This window comes from Castor canadensis, chromosome 11 (genome assembly GCF_047511655.1).
Source record: "Castor canadensis chromosome 11, mCasCan1.hap1v2, whole genome shotgun sequence".
Taxonomy (NCBI): domain Eukaryota; kingdom Metazoa; phylum Chordata; class Mammalia; order Rodentia; family Castoridae; genus Castor; species Castor canadensis.
This window is the reverse complement of record NC_133396.1, coordinates 106415476-106432047: the sequence shown is the minus strand read 5'-3', so window position 1 is coordinate 106432047 and position 16572 is coordinate 106415476. Positions and strand designations below refer to the sequence as shown.

The 16572-nt window shown below is 41.5% G+C and overlaps 1 protein-coding gene across 2 annotated transcripts in view; it reads right to left on the bottom strand.

Annotated features, from left to right (window-relative positions):
• The window catches only part of Adar (adenosine deaminase RNA specific), a 46768-nt gene extending 31979 nt beyond the window's left edge, over positions 1-14789 (bottom strand). The window contains exon 1 of one of the 2 annotated variants that reach the window (XM_074047971.1): positions 14724-14789. The gene's annotated coding sequence lies outside the window, so the exon portion shown is untranslated. The remainder of the gene's footprint in view (positions 1-14723) is intronic. The other variant, XM_074047970.1, reaches the window with a different exon arrangement.
• Between the last annotated feature and the right edge of the window lie 1783 nt (positions 14790-16572).

Genomic DNA, 16572 nt, shown 5'->3' with positions numbered 1-16572 from the left:
CCTTGGATCCTTTCTTGCCTCTTTCACCTAAATCATGATTAACCCTTCAGATCTCAGCTCAGCCCATATTTCCTCAGAAAGCGCCCAGTCACTGCTATTGCTCACCTGTACTTGCAGTACCCTGAATCTCTCCCTTGGAGCAGATGCACATTCGTAATTCTACATTTCTTTGTGTGTTTTCTGGTTAATGTCAACTTAATACAAATTCCACAAGGCCAGAGATAGTCTCACTTTTTGCTTATCAGGGTGGCACTGGTACTTCACCCAGAAAATAGTAACTACTCGAAAGTATTTACTGAAAACCAAACATTGTTCTAAGGACTTTGTTCTCTTCACCACTGCTCCTCAACTCTGGTTTTTTTTTCTTTTCTTTTTAGTACTGGAGATTGAACCCAGGGTGTCTCTCATATTAGACATGCGTACATCACTTGAGCCATGCCGCAGCCCTTCAACTCTGGCTTATGACTTCTTGACCCAGCCCACTGTGCTCTCCCTAGTCTTCTTTCTGGAGTTCTAGTATAGAGTGGGGATCCCAAGAGAGGACTGAAGTTCCCACTAAAACATTAAGCTACAAAGCAATGAATCCCAACACAACTGCTTATTCCAAAGATTTGACTCCCATCAAAACCAACTATGGGGGTACTATAATCTGGCTCACACAGTGGGAAATCTCCTATCGGAAACCTCCACAAATATCCTGTCCTGTGCTATTCGGACAATGCCTAACCCAGCTAACAGCAGCCAGCAAGTGGCATTTGGAGACTTTTTAAGACTGTGTGTGTGTGTGCATGTCTGTCTGTGTGTGTTTTAAAAACCCACCTCATTTCCCATCCCCTCCAGACTTAGCTCCCAGAGCCTAACCTCTGCACGGGACTGCTTCTCTGCTGGGCAGGACAATTTACCCTCAGCACCAGTCTTTGATGCCACAGTCTGTATTTTCTCTTTAATAAGAAAGTTCAAGGAAGGCAGAAACTATGGGCAGAGGAGGGGTCCTGCATGCAAAAGGCTGACCTTTCAAATCATCTTTCACCCCCAATTAAGCCAATGTGAAACCACTTCTCATTAAATACTGTTCATCTGAAATAGTCTCTTTGTTTAGGAAATCCCGGGCTAAGGGAGTGTGTGTGTGTGTGAGTGTGTGTGTGTGTGTGTGTGGAGAGAATACGTCTTCAATACAACAAAGACCATCTATCATAAATCTACAGCCAATATTACACTTTGAATGAAACAGTTAAACATTACCACTAAAATGAGAAACAAGACAAGGAAGGTCACTATTACCACTCTTACTTCCTTAATTCCAAAATGCACTGCTAGCATATATGAATAAAAGAAAAAAAAAAAGCATTGCTTTCACAACCTAACATTTTCACTATTGAAAATATAATTGAAATATAATTGTAATATAAGTGCACATTCATTCCAATTTGTTATTAAATCAATAAAATGTTCTTATAATCATGGTCTTAAAATCAAAGGCATGTGGTACTTTACATATATGTTAAATATATGCTTCCCCACATGAATATTCTAGCATATTCTACAACACAAAGCAAAAACTATTAAAAAGGAAAGAAAAACAAATTATTTGAAGATGCTGACATCATAACCTTAGATGATCCAAGAAAATCAACTGAAAAATTCTTAGAACCAACACAGGTCAAGGCATATGGCTGGACATAAGAGAAATATACAAGCTGGGCGTGGTGGTATGTGTCTATAATCCAAGAACTTGGGAGGCTGAGGCAGGAAGATCATGAATTTGAGGCCAGCCTGGGCTACATAGCAAGACACAGTCTCAAAAAACAAAAAAACAAAAAACCAAGAATAGAGAAAGAAAGAGGAATATACAAAACATAATCACTTCCTTATAGTTAGGGAAAAATGCTGTATTCTTAATAGCAAATACAACATTTAAGAAAAGAATATTCCTAGGAAAAGCCTTAAGGAATGTGAAGAGCTTATAAGTAGAAAATTACAAAATTCTGCTGAGGAATACACATCTTAAATAGGAGCATACCACAGTCCCAAAAGTGATGGCTGAATAGTTTATGAATGCTAATTCATACTAAATTTAATAATGGTTTACTGCAAATTCAACCAGGTTGGGGCAGTAAAGAGTAGGTACCTGGAGAAAGAGATTGTGGAGGAGTAGAATTTTTCTCTGTTGGACCCTGCGAACGAGAAGACAAAGTCTCTCCTCTGTAACAAAGGAGAGACTACATTCAGCAGAGCAAAAGATAGGAAGTGCACTGAAAACCATGAAAAGGGGACAAGACAGCTGAAAAATATGGTGAAACAGACAGGTGACAGAGTAAATTAAGAAACAGTTTAGAATTCCAGCTCTAGCTCCCACCTGGGAGAGGGGAGCTGAATCCTCCACAAGGGTAGCATCTGAAAGAACTGAGACCTGCAGGCAGAGCACCTGAGTCCCTCAGTTTTCCATCACTGGTACAGAGCTCACTGCACTATTTGCTCTTCCCCCACCCCATGTGAAGTCTTCCACTGTTGCTAACATATATGCACCAAATGTCAGTGCACTCAACTTCATTAAACAAACATTATTAGATTTAAAAGCACTGCCTGACCCCAACACAATGATAGTGGGAGACTTTAATACCCCACTATCACTAACAGGTTATCCTCAGAAGTAAACAACAGAACTAAAAAAGTAACCTCAGAACTAAACAACACTATAGACCAACTGGACTTAACAGACAGCTACAGAGTTTTTCATCCAGCAGGGGCATAATGCATATTCTTCCCAATAGCCCATGGGACTTTCTCTAAAATAGACCATAGTTTAGGACACAAAGCAAGTTTTAGCAAATATAAGAAAACTGAAATAACTCTCTGTATCCTATCAGACCATAATGGAATAAAACTAGAACTCAACAGCAAAAGAAACTACAGAAAACAATCAAATATATGGACACTGAGCATTGTTGAATGACCAATGGGTGTAGGGAAGAATTCAAAAGTTCCTAGAATCTAATAAAAATGAAAACAGATCCTACCAGAATCTTTGGGATATAGTAAAGGAGTGCTAAGAGGAAAGTTTATAGCTAAGAGCACCTACATAAAAAAAACAAACAAATAAAAAACGCAAAGATCTCAAATAAGCCTAATGATGCACCTCAAGCACCTACAAAAACAAGAACAAGCCAAATCCCAAATTAGTGAGGGAAAGAAATAATAAAGATTAGGGAAAAAAAAATTAGGGCAGAAATTAATGAAATAGAGACCAAAAAAATTATACAAAAAAGCGATGAAAGAAAAAGTTGGTTCTTTGAAAAGATAAATATGATTGATAACCCTTAGCCAGTCTGACATGCCAAAATTGAATGAAGAGGATATAAACCACTTAAATAGATCTATAAAAAGAATGAGATTAAGCAGTAATAAAGAGTGTCCCAATAAATAAAATCCCAGGAGTGCATGGACTCACTGCCAAGATCTACCACACCTTTAAAGAACACCAATATTCCTCAAATTTTTTCATGATAGAAAGGGAAGGAATACTACCAAACTCATTCTATGAAGCCAATATTGCACTCATCCCAAAATTGGACAAGGACACAACAAAAAAAGAGAATTATAAACCAATTACTTTAATGAACATAAAAGACTTGCAGCAAACCAAATTCAATAATACATTAAACATCACACACCATAATCAAGTTGGTTTGCTCAAGTTGGGATACAAGAATGGTTTAGTATATATAAATCAAAAAATGTCATATAGCACTTAAATAGAATCGAGGACAAAATACACATGATCATTTCAATTGATACAGAAAAAGCCTTTGACAAAATTCAACATCCTTTCATGATAAAAGCTCTGAAGAAGCTAAGAATAGAAGGAATGTACCTCAGCATAATAAAGATTATATATGACAAAGCTACAGCTAACATCATACTAAATGGGGAAAAATGAAATCATTTCCTCTAAAGTCAAGAACAAGACAAGGGTGTCCACTCTCCTCACTCTTATTCAATATAGTACTGGAATTCCTAACCGGAACAATAAGACAAGAGAAAGAAATAAAAGGGATTCAAACAGGGAAGGAAGAAGTCAAATAATCCCTATTTTTAGATGATATGACTCTATGCTTAAAAGATACCTAAGATTCTATCAAAAAAAATTCTAGATCTAATAAACAATTTCGGCAACATAGCAGGATATAAAATCAACATGAAAATCAGTAGCTTTTTTAATATACCAACAATGACCAAGATGAGAAAGAAATCAGGAAAATAATCCATTCACAATAGCTTCAAAACAAAAACAAAAATAAAAAACCAACCAACCAAACAAACAAACAAAAATTGTGGTATAAACTTAACTGAGGAGATGAAAGACCTCTACAATAAAAACTATAAAACCTTGAAAAAAGAAATTGAAGAGGACACCAGAAGATGGAAAACCCTCCCATGTTCATGGATTGGTAGAACTAATATCGTGAAAATGGCTATACTACTGAAAGCAATCTACAGATTCAATGCAATTTACATTAAAACCCCAATGTCATAGAAATGGAATGAAATTCTTCTTAAAAATGAAAAATTCTTCATAGAAATGAAAAATCAATCCTAAAATTCATATGGACACATAAAAGATCCCAAATAGCAAAAGTGATCCTGAGCAAAAAGAGCAATGCTAGCAGTATCACAATACCAGACTTCAAATTATTGCTACAGAGCTATATAGTAACAAAAATAGCATGGTACTGGCACAAAAACAGACAGCAAGACCAATGAAATAGAAGACCCAGAAATAAAAGCACACAACTACAGCCATCTTATCTTTGACAAAGAGCCCGAGGAAAGACAGCCTCTTCAACAAATGGTGCTAGAAAAATAGCTGTCTACATGCAAGAGACTGAAACTAGACCCCCATCTCTCAACCAGCACAAAAATCAACTCCAAATGGATTAAGGTTCTTAATGTAAGAGCTGGAACTTTGAAACTACTACAGAAAAAAATAAGGGAAACTCTAGAACACACAGGCATAGGTAACTATTTTCTGAATAGGACTCCAATTGTCCAGGAAATAAGAGCAAGAGTTGACAAATGAGACTGCATCAAGTTGAAGTTTCTACAAATCAAAGAAACAGTTACCAGAAGCAAGAGACAACCCACAGAATGGGAGAAAATCTTTGCCAGCTATTCAACAGTTTAAGGAATTAATATCCAGAATATACAAAGTGATAAAAAAACCTAAAAGAATAATCCAATTAATAAATGAGTAAATTAATTGAACAGACAGTTCTCAGAAGAAGGAATGGCTAATAGATACATGAAGAAATGTTCAGCATTCTTAGACCATAAAGGAAATGCAAATCAAAACTAGACTGAGCTTCCATCTCACCCCAGTCAGATTGGCCATGATTAAGAAAACAAACAGCGAATGCTGGTGAGGATGTAGGGGTAGGGGTGGGGGAGGGGGAAGGAATCCTTATACACTGTTGGCGGGAATGTAAACTAGTACAACATCTTTGGAAATCAGTATGGAGTTTCCTCAAAAAACTAAGATTAGACTTACCTTATGACCCTGCCATGTCACTCTTGGGCTTATATCCAAAGGAGTGTAAATCAATAAACAAGAGAGATACCTGCATGCCTATGTTTATTACAGCTCTCTTCACAATAACCAAACTGTGGAAACAGTTAAGGTGCCCAACAACTGCTAAATGGATAAAGGAAATATGATATATATATGTATATATACATATATATATGTATACATATATACATATATATACATGCACACACATACATACATAAAAGTCATAAAGAAAAATGAGAGTATGTCATTTATAGGAAAATGGATGGAACTGGAGATCATGCTGAGTGAGCTAAACCACGCTCTAAAGGTCAAGTTTTGCATGTTCTTGCTCATTTGTGGAACCTAGATCTAAAACGATGATGATGATGGGACATGGATGTCCATGGGGATTAGGGGGGCATGGGGTCAGTGGGGGAGAGGAGGAGGAAAGGAAAAGACACTGAGAGGTGAAGAGGATAGAAATGCGCTTCATATATACATATGAAGACAGCACAATGAAACCCACCACACTGTGTTTGAAAAGGGGTTGGAAGGAGGGGAAATGGAAATATAATGGTGGGTGAACTTGATCAAAGTACACTATGCACATGAATGGAATTATGACAATTATGGAATTAATGTATGCTAATTCAAAAATAAAACTTAAAAAGAATGAGTACCTGACAAAATGATTAATCTAAAGTTCAAGTGCAAAAACAAACAGGCAAAAATGACCAAATATTTTTTAAAAAGAAGATAGCTATGTTAATTAAATCAAGACAGTACTAACATAAAACAAGAGTGAAGCTATAGACTAACAACAGAAAAGGACCAGATTTCCCCCAGGGAAACCCTGGTGTATGTGGGGATCCAATGCATGGAAAAGAGTCAAAAGTAGCAGTGAGGAAGAAGGGTCATTCAACAGATGGAGCAGCGCCAGCTGGTTGGCTATTTGAAACAACAAAAACTAGAATCTTGCCTTACATTAACAAACCGAAACAAACTGTAAATGTATTAAAGAATTAAATGTAAAAAACCTTAAATAAAACAAAACAAAGGCAGTGTGCATATGCCTTGATTTGGTCATAGCAATGGAAGAGCTCTCACAGGAAAAGATTGTTAATAGCTAACTGTAGATAAAGTTTTGCATTTAAAAAAGTGACCCGGGCACCAGAGGCTCACGCCTGTAATCCTAGTTACTTGGGAGGCTGAGATCAGAAGGATCACAGTTCAAGGCCAGCCCAGGCAAATAATTTGGGAAACCCTATCTCCAAAATAACCAGAGAAAAATGGACTGGAGGTGTGGCTCAAGCAGTAGAGCCACACAAAACAAAAAGTGACAAAGCCACAGATAGTCATAAATGTCAGAATGGTTAAAATAAAAAGATTCATGACCCCTAATGTTGGGAGCTTATGGAGCACCTAGAATTCTACAACAGTATTGGTGGAACATAAAATGGTACAACCACTTGGGAAAACTGTTAGGCATTTTCTTCTAGGGCTAAAGCCAGCAGTTATACTCTGTACTTACCCACGAAATGAAAGAAATGGCACACAAAGTCACTAAGAACCTGGGGCTGGGGGGAGGGGACAGAAGAGCTTGCTATTCAGTGAGTGAGGGTGTGGAGTTTTAGATCTTTGAGACGGTCAAGTTCTGGAGGTATGCTGCACAACCATGTGCGTACACTTAGCACTACTGAACTTCAACCTGAAAAATGGGTTAAGATGATAAACTTTATGGTATGGATTTTTTTGGGGGGCAGGGGCAGTATTGGGGTTTGAATTAAGGGCTTCGTACTTGCTAAGCAGGTGCTCTACCACTTGAGCCACGGCTCCTACCTATGTGTTTTTTTTTCCCAGGATAGAAAACCAGGTGTGTGTGGGACGCTATAGAGTTTTTTGTTGTTATTGGTTGTTCACTTATTTTGAGACAGGGTCTTGCTACGTAGCTCAGGCTGGCCTGGAACTCCCAATCCTCCCTCTGCCTCTCAAGTGCTGGGATTACAGACGTGCATCACCACCACAGTATGGCTTTATTCCTTTTGTTTTTGGCAGTACTGTGGGTGGATCTCGGGCCCTTGCACTTGATAGGTAGATGCTCTATCATTTGAGCCATGCCCCAGCCCTTTTCTGCTTTAGTTGTGTTTTTGATGTAGGGTCCCATGGTTTTGCCTGGGGTCAACCTGGCCCATGATCCTCCTACATAGCAGAGATGACAGGTGCACACCACCATGTCCAGGTTATTTGTTGAGATGAGGTTTGGCTAACATTTTGCCTAGACTGGCCTCAAGCTACAATCCTCCTGATCTCTTCCTCTCAAGTTGCTGGGGTTACAGACATGAGCCACAGGTCTGGCCTAAACTTTATTTTTAATACCCCCAAATTCAAACAAACCAAATGCCCATCAGCTGATGAATAAACGTTATGCCGCTTCACTGAAAAAACCCACACACAAAAGCACACAGTATAATTCCGTTTACAGGAAATTCTAGAATGGACAAAACTAATCTATGGCAATAGGCATCAGAACAGTGGCGGCCTTTGCGTAGCAGTGGTGGGTGGCTGTAAAGCAGCACGAGGAAACGTTTCAGGGCAGTGGAAATGTTTTGTTTCTTGGTTTGGATGGTAATTATACAGTTATGTTTTGTCACAATGCATGAAAAGTGTATATAAAACCTGTGCATTTGAGCACATGTAAATACATCCCAATAAAGTCTTTAGGAAAAAGCAAGGAAGGAGAACTGGAAAAGGCTGAATTCATCACCTCGGCTGAGAAGCTGTGTGCCCAAAACAAGCCCTTCTTTAAGCCACAGGGCTACAGATAAGTATTATTGCAGCAATTTATGGAAATATTAAAACAACTATTAGAAATATATAGATGTCCCTTGAAGTACAATGGGGTTACATCCTAATAAAACCATCAATAAGCTGAGAGAATGCACTTAATCCTCCTCACCTGCTGGATGTCACTGCTTAGCAAAAGTAACTGTAGAGAGTATGTGTGTCCCCTTGCATGCTGACCTGGAGTGCAGCCCGCTACCAACCCTGCCGGCCAGCATCATGAGAGTGTGGAATTGCAAATCACGAGCCCAAGAAAATTCAAAGTATGGTTCCGACTCATGCATGTGGCATTTGCACCATCATAAAACTGAAAACTCCTAAGACAGATCATTTAAGTTAACCAGGTGTGTTTGAATCTCAGTTTGATGTTCTGATGAATTATTTTAAAAGGAAAAGTATCAACATCTGTATAATACAGTAACGTCAACATCTTTAAAATAAAACATAGACCTTTATCTAATTAAAACTGATTTTATTTAGAATATTACACAATATTTTCATCAAATATCTTGCCAAAATCTGAAAAAAAACTGGATATTAGATTTGTAGCATGACACGTAGAAACTAGAATACAGAATGAGAAAAAAATTTTTTAACTTACGAAAAAAGAAACCAAAGAAGATGGTATTTGCTTACAGGAGAATGAAAGATAGATTATTTTTGTTGTTGTTGTTGCAGTGCTGGAGATCAAATCCAGGGCCTTGCACATACTAGATAAGTGCTTACCACTGAGCTACACCCGCAGTCCCACAAAACAGGCTTTGTACACTTAAAACCAAAGCCAACATTAGATGGCAAACTAGAAAAATATTCACACCAAATAAAATTTTCTTTCTTTTATAATGAACATATACTCATATTTTAGAGCATTTGCATGCTTTATTAAAAACTACTTAAACACGATAAATAAAAGACAAATGCTAACTAAGAATCTGGAAAATGAAAAAAAGCGGTGAAGATCTACAAGAACATTTAATCATAATAAAAAACACAAATTAAAATGAGATACCATTTCAATTTAGCTTCAATTTCCCTTTTTTAGTTGAAATGCCTCTGTTGAGAGGGTCTTGGCAGTGAGATCCAGGTACGTAGGGCTCAGGCACGGTGCATGGCAGCGGAAGCTGTGCAGATTGAGGACCTCCCGTCCAAACATCTGATGTCCAAAATGCTCCAAAATCCAACACCCTCAGGGCTCCCACATGATGCCACAATTGGGAAATTCCATGCCATGAAACTTTGTTTCAAGCATAAAACTATTTTAAAATATTGTGCATTCAGACTTTATAAAATACATATGAAACATAAGTGAGATTTTGTATTTAGTCTTGGGTCCCATTCCCATGTTATCTCATGTACATGAAATATCCCCCCACCCAAAAAAATCTGATATCCTAAACGCTTCTGGCCCCAAGCATTTCAGGTAAGGGATATTCTGTCCACATTCACATTTTAGAGAGCAAATCTGGGCTTAGCACTCTAAGCGAGAATTGTAGCTGGGCTGGAACTGGAGCTTGGATGCTTGGGGGATGTGTGGGGTTAAACAATAAGTCTCTCACCTTAAAGGTTTATTTGTAAGAGAATTTTTTGTTATTGTTAAAGGAAAGGGGTATTTTTCCTTTTGTTGGGGGGGGGGGTACGTGTGGTTTGGACAGGGCCCCACCAAGGAATGGCACAACAAAACCAGACAGATGTGCTCTGTAGAGGCCCGATGTGGATTTGGGCTTGAGCAGTCCCTGTCCAGAGGGCCCCTGGTTCCGTGCTGACGCACATCCCAGGCAGGTGGCTCTGCCCTGGGAAGCAGCAGTGGATGTGGTAGAGGCCCCTGATGTTGGCTATGGGAAAGGCCAGGCGCAGATCAGTATGCACAGCATGGCTTCACTCAAGTGAAAACCAAGCACCTTCAATACTGCCTGTGTGTGTACAACCTAAGGAGGTCAGGGAGAGATGTACCACATGGCTATTGGTGGCTCCACTTCTGGAGAATGAGATGATCTGGATGGAGAAGTCTTGTTTGCTTTATAATTTTTCTCAGTGTTTTGTTTTGGTGTTGGGGATGGAATCCAGGGCCTTGTGCATGCTAGGATGTGCTCTACCACTGAGCTACACCCCAGCCTGTTTTATAATTTTTCCAATGGGGATCTTTCTCTTTCTTTTCTTTTTTTCTAGCATTTCTTGATTGCCTTGGTATTTAAAAAGAAAGCATGTTTTAAAATTCACAATCCTTGATCCTAAAACACCAGTCTAAGAATAAGTTGTTATTAACAAATGGCTTAGAACAGTGACTGTTAAACTGTAAGTGCTCGAGGAAAGCTTTAAAAATATACTCAAGGAAAAAGCCTAAAGACACAGAAAAAGCATTCATATACAGCCAGCCTATCAAAGTTCACGAGAAGCCAAGTGAGGTGTTGCATGTTTGTAGTCTCAGTTATGTAGGAGGCTGAGGCAGGAGAATCACTTGAGTCTAGGAGTGAGAAGGCATCCTAACACCATGGGGAGAACCCATCTCAAAACAAACAAGCAAACAAGTTCAGAAAGATTGGAGGGCATGAAGCTCCATTGGGTGGAATGCTCAGCTGGCTTTTCCTGAGCTTGACTTCCAAGAACTTCCTGTGACAGCCTGCAGTACCTGAGTTCAGACTTTACAGTGAGACCATCTATCATGCAGACTGGGATCCTTACCAACAGAGGCCAGTGTTTTCTTCCTGTGGGCAGGTTTTCATTCATTCATTTACTTCATGCACTTATTGAGCATCTACCTTATGCCCAGTACTGACTGTCCTAGGCCCTGGGAATAACAAACAAGGCAAAATTCCATTCCTCATTGTTCTTAGGAAGCTGATGGTCTCATGTGGGGAGACAGCAGTAAACAAATCTACAGTGCCAGGTGTTAGTAAGCCTAGGAAGAAAAATGCTAGCTAAGGGTGGGAGAGAAGGAGTGCAAGGCAAAGAGCCCTGTTCTCCAGGGACTCTGTCCAGTGGAGAACCAACCAGTAAACAGACACTATCAACAGAAATAAAATCTACACAAGGGTTGTGCTCAGGTGTTCACAGGAGTAGAGAGCGGGGCTTAACTCACTGAAGGAGGTCAAGGAAGGTTTTTAGGAGAAGCATGACCTGAATCTACATTTGTTTGGGGCAACCCAAACAGATGCAGAGGCCTGGAAGAGATGCAGAGCACACCGGTGCCTCAGAATAACAACGTGTGGAGGACAAACAAAACCAGGGGGATTCATTCTGGTTGGAAGGTTCTGGAAGGGCCTCAAAGTGGTAAGACGGGAGCACACAAGCAACACATTTGTGGGTGCATACACATGTGCCTGCAGTAGTCATTTGCTGCTTCTAAAGCCTAGGATCTGCGCACCTGCCCATCCCTTGTGGTAATGGAGGGGCCGTGTGCCTCTTTTTCCCAGGAGTGGGCCTGTGATGCAGACCTTTCCGACTGTGGAGTACCCATACTTTGTCCACACTGCTAAGTTTACAATGGTGAAGAAAGTTAGAAGGTCACAGTGTTGGGGCTGCCAATAGTCATCTTTTTCAGCATATAGAAAAAGCAATAAACCAGAGAAAGAAAGGGCTAAGAGAACCCTTATGACATCATTTCAGACCTACCATCCAGTCATGCCTGAAGTTTACCTTTGGACTTAGGGCTTAAATGATCAAAGGGGTGAAACTTCTTTTGCTTCAGTTAGCTTATATTGGGTTTCTGCCATTTGCAATTAGATTAATATAGCCTCTTTTGGAAAAGAACTTGACTTTATGTGTATGGCAAAGGGTGGAACAGAGGGACGTGAAGACAAATGTCAAAATGCCTCTCCTATTGAGTGTGATAAAGATGGTGAAATATGTGGCTTCAAGGCCATCTATAGGAGGAGTACAGAAACAGACGGCTCTCAGATATAGGAATTGAAGGGATGTGCATGTAAATCACAGTCTACAATAGATGAGTTATATAAACCTTGTATGTTTCTAATAGTTCACTATAGAACCCTAAGTCAACCTTAAAGAGAAGTGACACAGCAGCTGAGTAAAAACACCAATACCATCTGTTTAAAGCTAGTTCACTAGCCCCACGTTAATGTTCATCAGTCACAGGTCTTTCCCTAACACTCGATTTAGAGAGAACTTAGTGTATTGAACTCTTCATCCTTGTGCCAAACAATCATCTGGTGCTCTCTACAAAACTTAACTCAAGCAGCTGTACCCACTGAGGTCCAAGTCCACCAGATGTTAAAGCAAAGCAAATTGCTGGATCTCTAGAGATCATCACAAAAGCCCAAAAACTCAAATTCTGTTGTTCACATATTTGAAAACCCTAATCAGTTGGTCACAGATAATAATACCAAGATTAGTATCTCAGACCAAGATTGGTCTGAAAGAGGGCTTCAAATCTTTAAATCCATGAATCAGAAAGATGTGTAAAAATAGCTAGCTTAAGAAGGCTTTGTGTAATAAGCCCTGGGCCTCCTAATGGCAGGAATAACAAGGTCTCAAGACTTTTTTCTTCTTTTCACAACATTTACCAAATACCTACTGTGTGCCCTTAATCCCAGCACTGTGTACTCATGCCTATAAGCCTTTCCTTTTCTCTTGGTGAAAAGGCCAAATCTTGATTTACATCTGGACAATGCTGGGTAAAATGTAAAATAAAAGTTAACATATCATTGAAACAAACACATTACTTTTGCGCAAATGTTGGCATTCTAAACTCTGCTTATGCCTCCCTTCCCCCACTATGCCATCTTCCCATGGCTAGGACATTAGGCACAGAGAAAGAACAAGACCCCCACCACATAACCTGATGGTCTGGCTTCAAGGTCTGGCTCTGCCATTAACTAGCGTCAGAACATTGGCCAAGATTCACTTTCTGCATCTGTAAAATGGGATGATACTTATTACACTAGGTTGCTGGAAGAATTAAGTAAATTAGTGCATGCAAAGTGCCTGACAATGTCAAGCATGTAACAAATGCTCAATAAAGAGAAGCTATTATTAAGAGAATTAGTGAGGTCTTAACCTCTTTCTAGTTCTAGAATTTTATGCAGTCTACAGTAGAGAGATTATGGGTTTTGACATCCCCTCCCTACAAATCTGCTTTATCATATTTGGCAGAATAGCAAACATCCAAAACACCCAGAAGGCCCCCAGCCTCTTAAGCAGCTGTACCAATGAGAAATCTTCAGCAACGGAGCAAGTTCAAGTGCCTGAGTACTGGGCCCTAATAATAGCTAGACACTTCAAATTCTGACAGCCCTGCAAGGTGGGTATAATTATCTTCATTCTGTAGATGAGCCCAAGTAGGAGTAGAGACGTTAAATAGCTCACTCAATGTCATGCTGCTAAGTGGCAGACCTGACTCCACCGTTTATGCCCCATCTCCACTCTATTTCCCTGCCTCCCATACAGCAAGCACTCGACTGTTTGTAAATAATGAACGAGATATTTCCGGATTTTTAAAACGATGGGAAGCAGCGCTCTTTAGTAGGGAAAGAAGCCGGCATCATCCCTCCAATTCGCAGTTGGTGTTCTCTGCCCCCAGTGACAGACCCCGGTGGCAATAGGCCTGGGTGCCACCATCCTCCCGCAGCCGCTCAGACTTTCAAGCTTCCCTGCCCCCGTGACATTCCTAACCAAATGACAGTCATCCTTTTTCCAAAGGCAAGTTTCCCAAACCCGGACAGGAACACGGAACGCCTCGCTCCAGCTTACCCACTAACGGGGTCCAAGAATCCAGCCAAAGAGATGAAGGAGAGGGAGGTGACGCAACTAGGCCTCCTGCACCAGGCCGGACCGAGGCAGCGCGCAGCGGCCGTGACCCCGCAGAAGGCTCCGCACGGTAGCCGCCTACGCCTTCACCGCGTCGGTCCTGCACGCCAGGGCGGCGGGTGTCGTCCCCGGGATGCGGCGCCCGTCCTAGGCAGTCCAGGGGGCAAGGGACTTCCCAGGACGAGTCCCCGGCGCCTGGCTCTCCAGGCACACTTTCCTCCGGGGCGGGGAGGGGGAGCCGGCGAGAGGGACACCCGGCCCTTTGGTACCCAGCTGCTCCTCTCCCGCTGGCACCGGCGCCCGGGCAAGCATCCGTGCGCAGCCTCCGCCGCCTACACCCGCACGCGTCCGCGTACACACGGGCGCACACACTCGTCAAGCACCCGGGCTCCGGAGCCCAGCCGCGGTCCCCCGCGCCAGCCGCACCCCCGCCCGGTCCTGCGGCCACCCTCAGCGCCCCACCGGGACGCCCCCGTGGTGTCCCCTGCATCAGCGCCCAGGACCGGACAGGCTACGCCAGCTGGGCGTGCGGCGCGGCAGAGCGATAGCGAACAAGGAAGGAGTCTCTTACCGAGTATCGCAACTCCTCGGGACGCAGCCGCGCACGAGAGGTGGCCGTGGCCTCCGGGACCCTCCCCCCGCCCACCCCCACCACGTAGTCCTCTCTACCCTCAGTCGGGAATCAATGGCCCGGGCGCAGCTTGGTGACATCATTGGCGCGCGCGGGCGTGGGAGGGAGGCCCACGTGATTCCGGCTTCTTTTGTTTGCGCCCCAGGAAAGCTGGGGTTTCGTTGCTCTGTCTTGGGAAATTTCTTTCTGATCTGTTCGTGCCGTTGTTGTGGGCACGGCAGGGAGTAGGTACTTGGGTTAGGGACACTGCCTTTTTGCCAAGGGTCTTGATTTTGCTGCTTCTCTGACATCCATAGAGTTAGAGTGGATGGACCGGAAGGCCCGAGAAAATAGATAGGTCCAGTCCTCTTTTTAAAATGACCTCAAGTGCACAGAACTAATTAATCATGCATTATAGCCAGTAGCCCTTGGATGGCTCATTTAAATTAAACTAACACGTTAAAGAATAACAGAATGAACACCCGCTTCAACTTGACATCTTACTGAAGAAATAAACTATTATTCCAATGAACTTTCATCAGCTATGTCACTGGTTGACTACCGCCCTGCACCCCATCCTGAACTGGTATTTACACAATTCTTACGTTGCTTTCATTTCACTAATATTTTTATTAGTTTTACGTGTGTTTCCGAACTTTCATCTAGTGTCCTGGAACTTTTCTTTTCACAGTGTCAGATTCGTCCTTATTGAGTAAAGTTGCATTTTCTTCATGTTCACTGCCATGTAAAAAAATCCATTTGTGTACCATAATTTATCCATTCTCTAATGTACACAGTTTCCAGGTTTTCACTGTTTCTAACAGTGCTGTTTTGAGCATTACCTTCTGGTACCCTTGGATAAAAATTTCTCTTGGGTGTATTTGCCTAGTTGTAGAACTGATAGGTCTTTGGTATGCCAGTGTTCCATTTTGGATAAATAGTGCCAAATTGTATACAAAGTGGTTGTGCCAGTTTACACTTGTACAGCATCTATAAGTGGGCTTTAAATGGCATCTCATTCTCATCTTACTGGGCAATCCCTTAGGCTAAGCGTCTCTTTTGTATATGTATATATCATCCAAAATTCCTCTTCTGTGAACTGTCAGGGTATGAGTGTAAGGGATTTCAGGAAAAAAAAAATAGGAGTGAAGGGGAGCAGAGACACAAACAAGCTTTACTTGGGCCAGCTTTGACAGGTTTGTATGCGGAGAAAGTCCCTCACAAGGGAAGAAGATCCAGAGACTAAGGGAGAGGGAAGAACCAACCAAAAGTTAAGGAAGGCAAACATTTCCAGAAGAGAGGGAATTTACCATGATATTGTTCAGTAGCCTGTGGGGAATCTGTGGAACAGAAAGTTCCCAAGAACATCAGCAAAATAACCAGAGCTGAAGGTGTGGCTCAAGTGGTAGAGTGTCTGCTTTGCAAGTTTGAAGCTCTGAGTTCAAACTCCAGTCCCACAAAAACAAAACAACCATAAAAACTTAGATGTGTATTGGGAGGCAGATATAAGAAAATTGTTTGAGCTCGGGAGCTCAGGGCCAGCCTGGGCAACCTATCAAGATCCTGTTGCTGTTGTTAAACAAACAACACTCCACCACCACCACCACCATCAAAGACAGAGACAGAAAGAGAGGAAGGAAGAGGAGGAGGACACCAAGCCCACGTTCATGCTTATCTCATTTATATAATGGTCATTCCATGTCTCTGCCATTGTTACAGTGGATTGTTCGTCAAATTCCTTATATTTTGGACATTCTTTGTCAGCTATATTTGTTGCAAATTTATTCTTCCATTTGTGTCTTGTCTTTTG